Source organism: Ostrinia nubilalis, chromosome W, assembly GCF_963855985.1.
Source record: "Ostrinia nubilalis chromosome W, ilOstNubi1.1, whole genome shotgun sequence".
Classification (NCBI taxonomy): Eukaryota; Metazoa; Arthropoda; class Insecta; order Lepidoptera; family Crambidae; genus Ostrinia; species Ostrinia nubilalis.
In genome coordinates, this window is record NC_087118.1 from 9,803,310 (window position 1) to 9,817,818 (window position 14,509).

The window sequence follows — 14,509 nt, forward strand, 5'->3', positions numbered from 1 at the left end:
GTTTACCTAATAGTGTAAATTAAATTATTATAAAGAAAGATGTTTGTATCTGAATAAACAGAGAGTATGAGATGAATAAACTTAAATCATGGGAAAACCAGTAGTATAAAAGAAGAAGCTACCTGACTGACTGACATAATATCAATGCTATCAAACATATAACCTCTTGCCTTATGTATAAAAGGGTAAGAAACTTGAAATTTTGCACAGCAGTTCCTCTTACAACGTAGTGGGGAGACTAATTTTTGAATACTTACCCCTTTAATAATTTATGAATATACGAGTATAACCCATAAAACAAAGCTATTTTGTACAATAGACTGATATAAAAATAAAATACTTTATGTATGTATCATTTAATTTATTGAATGAGAGTCTTGTAAATTTGCTATCCTGAAGAAGGTGTGTATGATAATCACTGTCATATTTTTCCTCACTTGAAAAAACTAATCTTCTTGTTGACAATTTACTTCTAAATGTAGATTTCTTGGGAGATGTTGTAGTTGATTGGTGGGACGTAGACTTTATTGGTGAAGATATGACATCTTTCAGAGTTGCACTAAATTGCACCTTCTTACTTCTATAGTGTTTCATTATTGATACTTGAGTGACCTTGTGATCATAATTTGAAACTACTTGGCATGATGCATGTTCTGGCTCAGCTTGCACTGCCTTATCTCTGAAGTGAGGATTACATTGTTCTGCTTGCATTATTTTGTCACAAATCTTATCCTCAACAGAAGAATGGTACAGCATCCTCCTTAAGCAATTCTGAAACGAACAAATTACATGAATAAATCATTTAAATGATGATCAACATGCAATTAAAATTGACTGACTTAGTATATTTTATAACCTCACCTGAACGTTTAAAGTGAAAATTGAAAAAATAATCTGCTGTTAGTTTATTGTACGTACATTAAAGTGATCTTCACAGAAATACACTGCAGTTCAACTGGACAGAGTTACGGGATCTCATTTAGCTAGTTGTAACCAGGAGTTCCGCATATTCTCATCACTGGGTACTTTAATACACAACTTCTCTAGGTTCTTTATTGATGTATTCTGACATTCCCGCACGATACAATAGTGGTAATTACTATATTTATCATGTAATCCTTTCGAAGCCATGGTTTTAAATTCCGATAAAAAGGTTATGTTATTCACGCGTATTGTTTACAAGAATAGTGACGTCACGGCACAGATAATTAATAGACCATCATGGCGGACGGCGTTTATGGCTGTATAGATAAAATATAATTTAAAATTTAAAATATATTAGGATAGGTACTTCAAAAAAAATTCATATTTTTTTTATGGTGTAATATAATCGTAATGAACCGTTTTATCAAATAATAAAAATAGTGGCAACTAGCCTATTGGTATCGAACTTCACTTTTGCAAGTTCGTTTGATTCTCAAAAATCAAAGTAAATGGGTTGTTTCAAATAATTGGCTGTTTCATTTGTTTAAAGAAAAAAAAATGTTTAATACTATCATAATCTTTTGTACGAAATAATGTGTTCTTTTAAAAATATATTGCTACATACCTTTGTGAGCTGAAGATATGGATCACACTCCCGCTTCCGAGTTATAATGATAAGTTAATTGTAGATCAATTACTTATTTATTCAGGATACTGATTTATACAATTCCAACATTATAACACCTTAAAGTTAGTACTTCTTGCTTTGAATGCTCCAATCGAACTGCCTGTCCGGCGGCATGCCCGCGATAAGGCAACTTCCCTTTCCATTCGTCAAAGTCAACCGGCTCGAAACGACTTATCGACAGCATGCCCCGGAAGTAGTCAAAATTAATACTTAAATAACAATTAGTTCATTTTTATTTCTAAAGTACTAAATTATATACAATAAAAATTCTAAAATAATTACATGAAATAATAAAGTGTTCTTTTAATTTTTCCTTTAATAACATCTTTGTCGACTCTTGAGCAGTAAATAAAATTAGATCATCAACCCAGACAGCTATAAATGTGTTCTGTTCTATATCGAAATAAACACATGGATCTGTTTTCGATTGTTGCATTCCCAACTCATGTAGGACTTTGTTAAGTTTGACATTCCAAAGCCTACTGGCCTGTTTTAGCCCATATATCGATTTATGTAGAATGCATACCTGAGATCTCTGTTTATACTGTTCTGGTTGCTCCATATAGATAGTTTTATCTATCTCTCCTTGCAAAAAGGCTGAAACAGCATCCATTTGATCTATTTTCAGATTATATTTAGCTGCCAATGCAAATAAGTAGCGGTTAGTGGTGTACCTGACAACTGGTGAATATGTTTCTTCATAGTCTAATCCATTTCTCTGAGCATAGCCTTTTATTACAAGCCTAGCCTTGTAACTGATGATATTTCCACTCTGGTCGGTTTTCGTTTTGAATACCCACTTATAGGGTAGAGCCTTTTTCCCCGGTGGAAGGTCTGTCAAACTCCTCCATTCTGTGGCTTGAGGTGATGACAGAGCCTCTTCAACCGTCTGTGGATCAGATGAGTCAGTGTACAAACACAAATAACTATTTTTGTCACTTTCTTCATTCCTTTGCCTCTGAGACCGCAATGATCTTACTGTGATGTTGCTGTTAACATCCTGCTGCCGTCTCACTGAACACGGTGGATGGTAAGTTTCATCAGAATCTCCAACATCAGTTTCATACTCACTTGAGTCTTCATGGACATCCGAGTCATTGTGCTCCGGAGTGAGTATTTCGGGATCAGAACTGTCTTTGCTGCTCTCTCTTTCCACTGTATCACATTCAACAGGGAGATTTGCATGTGTATTCACAGTTTCTATAAAAGTGACATCTCTACTTTTTACTATTTTCTTTGTTTCAGGGTCAAACAATCGGTAAACCTTCGAGTTTTCACAATAGCCAACTAGTATCATCCTTGATGATTTCTTGTCCCACTTTTGGCGTTTTTCTTTTGGAACATAGACCATAGCAACAGAGCCAAATATCTTCATGTGTGACAAGTTGGGTTTCCGTCCTTTCCAAATTTGAAAAGGAGTTTTACCTTCTAGTGCCTTTGTTGGTGACCGGTTGACAACATATGCTGTAGTTGCCACAGCTTCAGCCCACAAGCTCTTTTCCAAACCAGCATAAAGTAGCATGCACCTCGCTCGCTCAACCAAGGTTCGGTTCATCCGTTCAGCGAGGCCGTTGTGCTGAGGCGTGTAGGGAGTGGACGTCTGGTGAACAATACCATGATTAGACAAAAACTTCTCAAAATTATGATTACAATATTCTTTGCCATTATCTGTGCGTATAATTTTGATTTTGTGGTCCAATTCATTCTCTACCTTTGACTTGAAATCCTTAAAGGTGTCCAGAACATTCATTTTATCTTTGAGAAAGTACAAATGGACCTTTCGGGTAAAGTCATCGATGAAAGTGATAAAGTATTTCATACCTCCATATGATATTATATATTGTTATGATGTATCAAAGTAAACTAATGTTCTGTGCTGCCATCTAGCGGCAACACCATGTAACTAGTTTTGTTTCTTTATTAATGTCTATGGCACTACTGTGTTTTTATTGTGTGTGGCAACTTAAGAAAAAATAAAGACAGTCGTTTGTTGAGCAAGTTAAGCCTCGTTTCATTATAGGTTATGGGCCCAGTCCCGGTGTCTTTTAACTGAGTTTATTGCGAAAAGTACTAGTTTTCCTGTATGTTTGAGTCGTGTAACATCATTACCAAAGTGAATAACACAAATATCAAGAATGTCATCGAACTATTTGGTAAATGTGCCGAAGCTAAAGGGGCGGGAGAACTATACTGAGTGGGTCTTCGCTGCGGAGAATTTTTTAGTATTGGAGGACATGCTGCACTCCATAAAGCCAGAACCTGGGAGAAAACTAGAAGCCGCAGACGATGCCAGAACGAAAGCTAAACTGATTATGACTATAGATAGTGCGTTATACGTTCATATAAAAAACGTATCTACTACGCTGGAGCTGTGGAATAAGCTGAAAGCATTATTCGACGATTCGGGATTCACGCGTCGGATATCTTTATTACGCAATCTAATCTCAATACGTCTGGAGAATAGCAGTTCCATGCAGTCGTATGTAACGCAGATAGTCGAGACAGGGCAGAAATTGTGTGGGACCGGATTCGACATTAGCGACGAATGGATTGGCTGTTTAATGCTCGCTGGATTGACAGAAAAATATATGCCAATGATCATGGCTATTGAGCATTCAGGCATACAGATCACGACGGACGCCATTAAAACGAAACTTCTAGATTTTGTAGAGGAAGACAGTGGCGCCACCAGCGGAGCATTTGCCAGTTACAAATCCAACAACAACAGGAACAAGGTTGGCAGTACTGGAATGTCTAAAGGAAGTAATGCAACTTTGAAGTCAAGTTCAAAACCCTAAATTAGATGCTACAGATGTAAACAAGTCGGCCACTATCGAAATCAGTGCACAAATTCAGATAAAAATACGTCAGATGAAAAACAGGGCAAGAGTAAACAAAACAACGCGTTTAGTGCCGTTTTTCTGCACGGGAATTTCTGCAAGTCTGATTGGTATCTCGACTCTGGCGCTAGTGTTCACTTGACAACAAACAAACACTGGATTATGAATACTTGTTACGATCTCGACATCAAAGAAATCATGGTTGCAAATAGACAAAAAGTGCCAGTGGAATGTTCAGGCGATGTGTTGATAACGACAAGAACAGATACTTGTGACTATGATATAAACGTCAAAAACGTTTTGTATGTGCCGAGTTTAACAACAAACCTCCTATCGGTCAGCCAGTTAATTGCGAAAGGCAATAGAGTGGAATTCACAACAGATGGTTGCCAGATCCGCAACAAGGAAGGCGATATAGTGGCTACAGCGTGCTTGGTGAATGGAGTATACAAATTGAATATGTCTGTGTCAGCAGCAGCAGCAGCGGCGATGGTGTCATGCGATATTTGGCATCGGCGGCTAGGTCACGTAAATAGCAATTACCTGAACCAGATGCAGAATGCTGTAGAAGGCTTGCAACTTGACAGTAAGACAGACATATCGAAGGCTTCGTGTGTGACATGCTGTGAGGCGAAACAGAGCCGGTTACCATTTCCCAAGAGTAACAGTAGAAGTGACAAACCTCTTCAGATTGTGCACACTGACATATGTGGCCCTATGGAGACCCCGTCGATAGGAAGATCAAGATATTTTATGTTGATAGTGGATGACTACACTCACATGACTCATATATATTTTTTGAAAGAAAAAAGTGAAGCATTTGACTGCTTTCGGGAATACAAGGCAAAAGTAGAAAATCAACTAAACCAGAAAATCAAGATTCTGCGCAGTGACAACGGGAGAGAGTTCTGCAACAAAGAGTTTGATAATTATTTGAACCGAGAAGGTATTGTTCACCAGAGATCAAACTCTTATACACCCGAGCAGAATGGATTAGTTGAACGCTTCAATAGGACAATTATTGAGAAAGCGAAATGTCTTCTTTTTGATGCCGGAATAGAAAAACGTTTCTGGGCTGAAGCCAGTAATACAGCTGTGTATTTACAAAATAGAACAGTCTCATCAACACTGAATGGATTAACACCTTTCGAGCTGTGGACAGGCAGTAAGCCAGATGTCAGTCATTTGAGAATCTTTGGGAGCAAAGTCATGGTCCACGTGCCGAAAGAAAGAAGACTAAAATGGGACAAGAAGTCAGAACAATGCATTTTAGTTGGATACCCAGAGGAGGTGAAGGGCTACCGGATCTACAACCCGAGGACAAATGCCATAACAACTAGCAGAGATGTGATTGTGGTAGAAGAAAATTGTCAAAGTCAGACGGAAGCTGTGGAGGTCGATGACCTCCGAAGTACAACTGATGTGTTGGTAGATCCAGTGGAGGATGGTGAGGTTACTACATCAGAGGCTGAGGAAAGCATGATCTTTACTGACAGTGATGAATCATATGTGCCATGCGTTGAAGATGTTGAAGAACTAGTTCAAGACAACATTCAAGTGCGCCGTTCTCAAAGGCAAAGGAAACCTCCAAATAAGTATGGTTTCTCGAACGTGTGTGTTAGTGATAACATCATAAGTGATTCTAGTGAACTTACATTAGAGGATGCTCTAAAAGGACCTGAGAGAGAGCAGTGGTTAGAGGCAGTGCGTGATGAATTAAAATGTTTTAATGACAATAAAGCGTGGGAGCTGGTAGACGCTCCAGAAAGTGGAACAATAGTGCAGTGCAAGTGGGTGTTAAAAAAGAAACTCGATAGTGACAATAAGGTGAGGTATCGTGCGAGGCTTGTGGCGAAAGGATACTCCCAAAAGCAAGGTATCGATTATACTGAGACTTTCTCACCTGTTGTACGTCATACAACCCTCAGATTATTATTTGCTCTTGTAGTTCAGTTAAAATTGAAAAAGGCCATATACGGTCTAAAACAGGCCTCAAGGGCCTGGTATCAAAAAGTTCATGATTGTCTTGTTAATATGGGTTATAAAGTGTCTTTGCTTGAGCCATGTTTATATACAAAGTCTGGAAAAGATTGTATAACAATTGTTACTTTATATGTAGACGATTTCTTTGTATTTTCCAATGACATTTCTGAAACAGAAAACTTAAAAAGTGTTTTAGCTTCAAACTTTGAACTTAAAGATTTAGGAGAAGTGAAGCAATGTCTAGGTATGGATGTGTATATTGATAAAACTAATGGAACTATAAAGTTGTGTCAAGAAAAATATGTAAACCAATTGTTGAAGAAATTTAATATGATGGAATGTAAGTCAGCTGACACCCCTATGGAAACCAAATTAAATGTAAACAAAAGTGTGAAATGTGAAAGACAGCTTCCTTACCAACAGCTGATTGGTAGTCTTATGTACTTGGCTGTGCTGACAAGGCCAGATATAGCTTTTTCTGTTGGATATTTAAGCCAGTTTAATAACTGCTTTAATTCTGAACATTGGTTGTATGCAAAACGAGTGTTAAGATATTTAAGTAAGACAAAGGATTATTGTTTAACATACTCTAGTAATGGCAACTCTAAATTAACAGGATTCGTTGATGCAGATTGGGGAAACAGTGTTGTGGATAGGAAGTCATATACAGGCCTGTGTTTTACTCTGTCTGGTGGTGCAGTCTCATGGGCCTCAAAGAAACAGAAAACAGTAGCGCTTTCAAGTACTGAGGCGGAAAGGGCGAGCGAAAGGGTGTGTTACTTATATGCGTTTAACGCTGTAACGCTGCCAATTCGCTCATTGCACGGTCTGTCCCGGCCGCTTGCTTTGGTGTTGGCCTTGAGGGAGAGCGCTGGTTGTGTAGATCCTCAAGGCAAGCCTGACTGTTATCCTTCTCGTGGTTGCCGCCTGTTTTTGGTCTGGTTCCTTATGAAACAGACGTAACGGAAATGGTCAGACGCATCCCATGCTCCTTAACACCCTTTTCCTACCCCAATCCTGCTTTGCTTTTGCATTTCCTTCCTCTCCTAGGGATACCACAAACCTTGAGGTCCTTAGCCTCCTCAAAAAGTGTGGTCATGGCTACCTTGGGAAAGTACCATGGACGATTTCCCCCTAATTCAAGGTGTGATGCGAACCGTGCCGATGAACGCGTGGCTGAGAGGGAGCTCAGTCTTGAACGGTGCCTGCCCGAGACCAGAGCGATTCGGTGCAGTATTCAGCTCTTCCCTGGGCATGCGGGGCTCTGCCGAGGGTGACCGATTACTTCCCTAGCTACTCGTGGGAACTTTTATGAATACCTTTCCATAAAAACACCCAAAACTCCTCCCTTAGGGGAACAATTGGACAGGCCTGACGGAGAGCCTTCATTGACCTCCAAATCGCCTTGCTCCAAAATTTCGGAGAGTCTCTCGGCTATGTCTGTGGGGGGCACTAGTGCTGAACCACAAACAGAGTCGACAAAGACCCCGAAGGACACAAAGCGTGCCAGGCTTTGTGGTGCGGCCAGGAAGAGGTTCCGGAGGCTGATTGCAGCGGAACTTGGTGCTGAACAAGCCCTTGCTCTCTGTAGGAAGCCCTGGGATCAAATTCCGGTCGACAATCCTCCTCCCGATCCAAAGGCGAAAAAACGCCTACGTTCGGAGGAAGAATCCCCGCGGGAACAGCCGAAGAAAACCTCTAGGCTGGACGTCACGGCAACCCCCCTCCCTAAGGTACAATACAGCGTTGTAGCTGGCGCCGTGCGAGTGGGTGTCCGAAATTCGGCCCCCATGAGCGAGGACCAGATGCGACTGCTGCATGACGCCCTTCTCGAGTCCATCGCCAAGATGGCCGGGAAGAAGGGAGTCCCGCGACCAAGATTTGCTGGTTTCTCCTACAAGACGGGGTGGGTCCTGGTTAACTGTGAGAACCAGGAAAGCCATGACTGGCTTGTAGGAGAGATCAGGCAAATCAAACCGTGGCCTGAGGCGGAACTCTCGACCATACCCGAGAGCGAACTGCCTAGGCCACAGGTGGGGACCACTTTCATACCCATCAGCGAGGCGGCAACGGTCGAAAAGGCTGGAGGCGCAGAATGATGGTCTCAACCCGGGGCTATGGCGAGTTCTCCATAAGCGGGCCGAGGCGGGAGGGACTGTGGTGACCTTCTCGTTGGACGATCCGTCGGCGGAGACTCTCCGTGCAAATAACGGCAGAGCTGGCCTTGGCTTTAAATATGTAATATTTAATGTCAGGGGGGGCTCTGCCGCGGAACAGCCCAACGTAGTAACAACAAACACCTAGGCCGTCGACTTCTGCTGGAGTGCAAGAGGCAACGAGGAGCCCTGCGGGGACCTCGCGCCAAAGGCCTCCGCTGAGGTCGACCAAAGGCCGGGGTGGAGCCACGAGGGGCGGCACAAGTCGTAGGGGGGTAAGAGGAGGCGGAGGGAATAGAGGACGTCCACGTCCCCTACCCAAGAAGCCTCACACACCCGCCCTACGCTAAGCCAATGGCTCCCTACAACAGCAGAGCGAGGATCTTGCAGGGTAACCTCCATCATGCAGCAGCTGCGACTGCGGTGGTGGAGTGTTGCTTTGCCAAACAGAACATAGACCTCGCTCTGATCCAAGAACCTTGGATATCCAACGGCAACATCCAGGGGCTAGGGGCCGCCGGTAAGATTCTCTTCAATAATGGTGGCTATAGACCCAGGGCGTGCATCGTTCATAACAAAAATATTGACCTTTTACCTGTTCCAGAGCTTTGCAATGACGACCTGGTCGCAGGATACATCAATCTCCAAGGGTGGAGTGGGGCTAGAGTAATCGTCTGCTCAGCCTACCTCCCCGGTGATAAGCCCAATTCCACAGAAGACCTGGTGAACGTTGTGGCCTACGCACAAAGACACAACGCCGACCTGCTTGTGGGATGCGATGCCAATGCCCACCACACCTCGTGGGGGAGCACCGACATCAACAAAAGAGGTGAGTTACTTTATGACTTCCTTCTATCTAACAATCTGCATACACTTAACCTAGGATGCACACCGACCTTTGTAACGTGTAACAGACAAGAAGTTCTTGACATAACTTTCGCAACGAATGCCTTAGCCAGGCACGTCATCGACTGGCAGGTAAGTAATGAAAACTCTATGTCAGATCACCGACACATTCGATTTAACCTGGAAGCATCGCTGCCAAGGCGAATCGAAACCTACAGGGATCCAAGGGCTACTGACTGGGACCATTTCAGGGACCAGTTAAAAACCAACCTTGATATGATCCCAAAAATCATCAGAACTGTGGAGTGCTTGGAATTAGCAGTGGAGGTAGTCACAGTAGGAATAACCAAAGCCTACGAGGACAGCTGCCCTGTGAAAACCAAAGCATCCACAAGTAAAGTCTCATGGTGGAACTCTAAGCTGCAAAAGCTACGAGAAGAAACCAGGAGACTCTTTAATAGAGCTAAAAAATCCCATGAATGGGACACATATAAGAAAGCTCTAACCAAATATAACACTGAGATCAGGAAAGCAAAGAGAGCATCGTGGAGGAAACTGTGCGAGGATGTCGAAAGTCTTCCTCGAGCAGCAAGACTCCAAAAAATGATCTCCAAAACTCCTGTTAGGCAGATTGGGCTTCTGAAAAGACCCGATGGAACTTTCACTTCATGTGAAAACGACACATTGGAGCTGCTGGCAGCAACCCACTTCCCTGGATCGGTGGGCAGCAATTGCTCGGCGACTACACATAGCAACCTTCGCAGGCCGAAGAATGACGACTGGCGGAGGGCTGCTATAATCATAAGACCCAACCAGGTAAAATGGGCCATCAGCTCCTTTAAACCATATAAAGCGTGTGGCGAGGACAACATATTCCCTGCTCAACTGAAGGAGGGGATGGAAATCCTCACTCCACATCTGGTCAAAATCTTCAGAGCCAGCTTGGCCTGGGGACATATACCGGAACGATGGACCACAGTAAAAGTCATATTCATTCCAAAGGCTGGCAGAAAGGACTACGCCTTGCCAAAGTCCTTTAGGCCAATAAGCCTCTCATCCTTCCTTATGAAGGTTATGGAAAAGGTAATTGACATCTATATTAGGGACGTAGCACTAAAAACGAAACCTATTCACCACACACAGCATGCCTACCGCAGAGGTAAATCTACGGAAACAGCCCTGATCAGCCTGATTGACAGGGTCGAAAAGGCACTGGAAGACAAGGAAATCGCGCTTTGCGCATTTCTAGACATAGAGGGAGCTTTTGACAACACTCCTACTACACTGCTGGTCGAAGGTCTGGTTGCAAAAAGCCTTGACCTGACGACCACGAGATGGGTGGAGTCGATGCTCTCCAACAGGAGAGCTAAGGTATCTCTGCTTCAAACCACTATGGAAGTTACAACCACCAGAGGATGCCCGCAAGGGGGCGTGCTTTCGCCCCTTCTCTGGACTCTGGCGGTTGATACACTACTGTATAAAATGGCCGACCTCAACATTGACACTCAAGGGTACGCTGACGACCTTGTTGTCATAGTAAGGGGCTTCTGCCAAAGTACAATATCTTCCATAATGCAAAGAGCGCTAAACACCATAGGTGGGTGGTGCAAAAGAAACAGTTTATCAGTTAATGCTGATAAAACTGTCATTATTCCATTTACCAGGCGTAGACAGTTGAACAAACTAGTCAAACCCTCTCTAAATGGAAAAGAGATCGAGTTTTCCACGGAAGTCAAATATCTGGGCGTCACTATCGACCAGAAACTAACATGGAATACTCACCTTAATAACATCATACAAAAGGCAAAAATTGCCTTAGGCTCCTGTAGCCGCATGATGGGCAACAATTGGGGCTTGAATCCCCGATCTGTCTTATGGCTGTATACCACTATCGTGAGGCCGACTATATCGTACGCCTCTGTAGTGTGGTATCACAAAACCAGCCAAAAGACAGTAACAGTTAAACTAGGTAGTCTGCAAAGGCTTGCCTGTCTCATGGCAACTGGGGCAATGTCAACCGCACCTGGGGCGGCCCTGAACGCACTACTGTGCCTAACGCCCCTAAGTATGCACATTGCTAAGGAGGCGGAGGCAAGTGCCTACAGGATAGACGCTCAGGGGGGCTTCCATTGCAAATCCCAGAGAATGAGAACATTACTGGAGGCTATAAAGAGCACACCTACTCTTTGCATGACTTCTGACATCATGGTTCCAAGTTGTAGCTTCCAAAAGAACTACAAAGTGGAAATACCACACAGGGAGGACTGGCTGAACAAGCAAGTCACCTGTGAGAAGGGCAGCCTTATATGGTTTACTGATGGGTCAAAAATGGGCCCTAACGTAGGCTTTGGCGTGTATGGAGAGCAGCCGAAGCTTAGGCTATCTCAAAGCCTGGGCAAATTTGCCTCTATCTTTCAGGCAGAAGTCTACGCCATTATTGAATGTGCGGAAGCTAACCTGCGAAAAAATTATGCCAACCACATAATTTACATTAACTCAGACAGTCAGGCCGCGCTGCTGGCCTTAAACTTGTAGGGAATGTAGTTAGCCTAACGAATTACGAAGTGGACTTAGTAAAAAGAAAACTCCCGTTAGAATTTAACACAGGTAAGTTATATTCTCGCTACACACAATATAGTACAATCGCTATAATATCACAATACGAAGGTGCGGGCGGAGTAAGTATACGATGTTGAGATCGCGAAGTGACACGTAAGAAAATCGGCAGCGCGAGCGGCGTGCGTCCGGCGCGGAGATGTTTGGGCGTCTGTCGCGGAGTCCCGCGGCGCTCTCGGGCTCCGCCCGAGCCATGGCGTCTGCGGCGCGAGGGGGAGTGCGCGGCGCGGGCGCACTGGGCCGGCGCCAGGAAAGCAGGGCCGAACTGCAGCTGGGGTGCATAGTGGTAGACACCACAACCCTTTTGTGGTGTTCCCAAAAGTCTCGCTCGAATGACCCTGGAGAACATCTTTTTAAACAAATCCTTTATGGCATGGTCAGACACGCCAGGATTAACTCATTCCAAAGCTCTCATAAAAGCCTATGATCGAAAAAGCTCTAAGCAGATCATAGGACTGAGTAGGACCAAAATGCGCATCTTAGTTCGAGCCCTCACTGGACACTGCAGCTTAAACAAGCACTTGTCCACTATGGGACTGTCCGAAACAAGAACGTGCAGGATGTGCCAAGAGGCAGATGAAACGCCACTACACATGCTCACGGACTGCGGACCTCTGATGCGCAAGCGGAGCTTACACCTGGGCAAACACATCCTAAGCCCACAAGATGTAAAACATATCGCCCCCCAAAAGATACTGCACTTCCTAATGGATGCAGGACTCGGAGGCGAACTGTAAGGAAAACAGCGGCGATCACAATAGATCGATAACGGTCGCAGTGATACTAGGACTTTATTGAACTAGAATAGCCGCTCAACACAAATAAAAAAAAAAAAAAAAAAAAAAAATACTGAGGCGGAATACATGGGTATTACAGAGGCCTGTACAGAGGCAATCTACTTACGCCAATTACTAAATGAAATAACAGGTGTTTTGTACATTATAGATATATTTAATGATAACCAAGGGGCTCTTAAATTATCAGGAAATAATGCATTTCATAATAGAACAAAACACATAGATGTACGCTATCATTTCTGTCGTGAGTGTGTTAGTAATAATGTTGTTATGTTACATTATTTAGAGACAGCAAAAATGCCTGCTGACTTATTTACCAAAAGTTTAAATAGTGTAAAACATTACTCTTTTATGAAAAGTTTAGGTCTACAAGCTTTTCATTGATTTTTTTGTGATAGGTACTTAGATATTAATGTCTGTACTTGATAAGTAATTAATAGTTTATTTCATTAAGGGGTAGATACATTAATGTCTGGATTTAATAAGTTATTATTAGTTTATTTTGATAAGGGGTAGTGTTATGATGTATCAAAGTAAACTAATGTTCTGTGCTGCCATCTAGCGGCAACACCATGTAACTAGTTTTGTTTCTTTATTAATGTCTATGGCACTACTGTGTTTTTATTGTGTGTGGCAACTTAAGAAAAAATAAAGACAGTCGTTTGTTGAGCAAGTTAAGCCTCGTTTCATTATATCTATACTTATAATAAATCTGTAGAGAGGTCAATTCTGTACATGAAATATATTTTCAAAATAACTATCAGGGGGTGATTAGTGATCGATACTGATGCCAAAAATGCAATCAGTAAAATTTTTGTCTGTCTGTCTGTCTGTCTGTCTGTCTGTCTGTCTGTCTGTCTGTCTGTCTGTCTGTCTGTCTGTATGTTCCTTATAGAAACAAAAACTACTCGACGGATTTTAACGAAACTTGGTACAATTATTCTTCATACTCCTGGGCAGGTTATAGGATACTTAGGAATTCCCACGGGAACGGGCATTAGCGGGAAAATCCTTTTGTATGAAAAATCTAAACCGCTTAAGTTAGACGCTTGAAATTTGGCAAGCAGGTACCATAGTAAACTTAAAGCTTAGTTATAACAGGATATTGCAAAATTCCTACGGGAACGGGAATTAGCGAGAAAAAACATTTGTATGAAAAAATCTAAGCCACGTAAGATAGACGCTTGAAATGTCAATGCCAGATTTTGTATGGAAGGTGGCGTCTTTTTTTTTTCGCGCGGCCATCGACCAAACTTTGTTTTTGATTACAAAATAGGGTAATAAACCAAACTTACTATGGCATGTATGTATACCTCTAAACTCAGTCTGAACTGAGTTACGAGCATTAGAAGTTTGATGATTTTCATACTAGATTTGCTTTTTGTGCGCAAGTTTTGTAAGAAATTGCAAAATTCCCACGGGAACTGGAATACGCGGGAAATTCTTTTTGTATGACTGACTCACTGACATACCCACGCACAGCCTAAACGGCTAAACGTAGGCACTTGAAATTTATAAGGGACGTAGCTTATGTACCGTAGAGGTGCACTAAGAAAGGAATTCCCGAAATTCCCACAAGAACAGGAATTACCGGGAAAATCCTTTTGTATGAAAAATCTAAACCTATTAAGTTAGACGCTTGAAAGGCATGCAGGTCCC

General features: G+C 42.6%; 1 long non-coding RNA gene across 1 annotated transcript; it reads right to left on the reverse strand.

Moving 5' to 3' along the window:
* Positions 1-340: 340 nt before the first annotated feature.
* LOC135086278 (uncharacterized) lies at positions 341-1,372 on the reverse strand. The gene is made up of 2 exons (XR_010260367.1): positions 862-1,372; positions 341-771 (listed from the first exon to the last, which is right to left on the reverse strand). It is a non-coding gene; the product is annotated as an uncharacterized LOC135086278 (long non-coding RNA).
* Between the last annotated feature and the right edge of the window lie 13,137 nt (positions 1,373-14,509).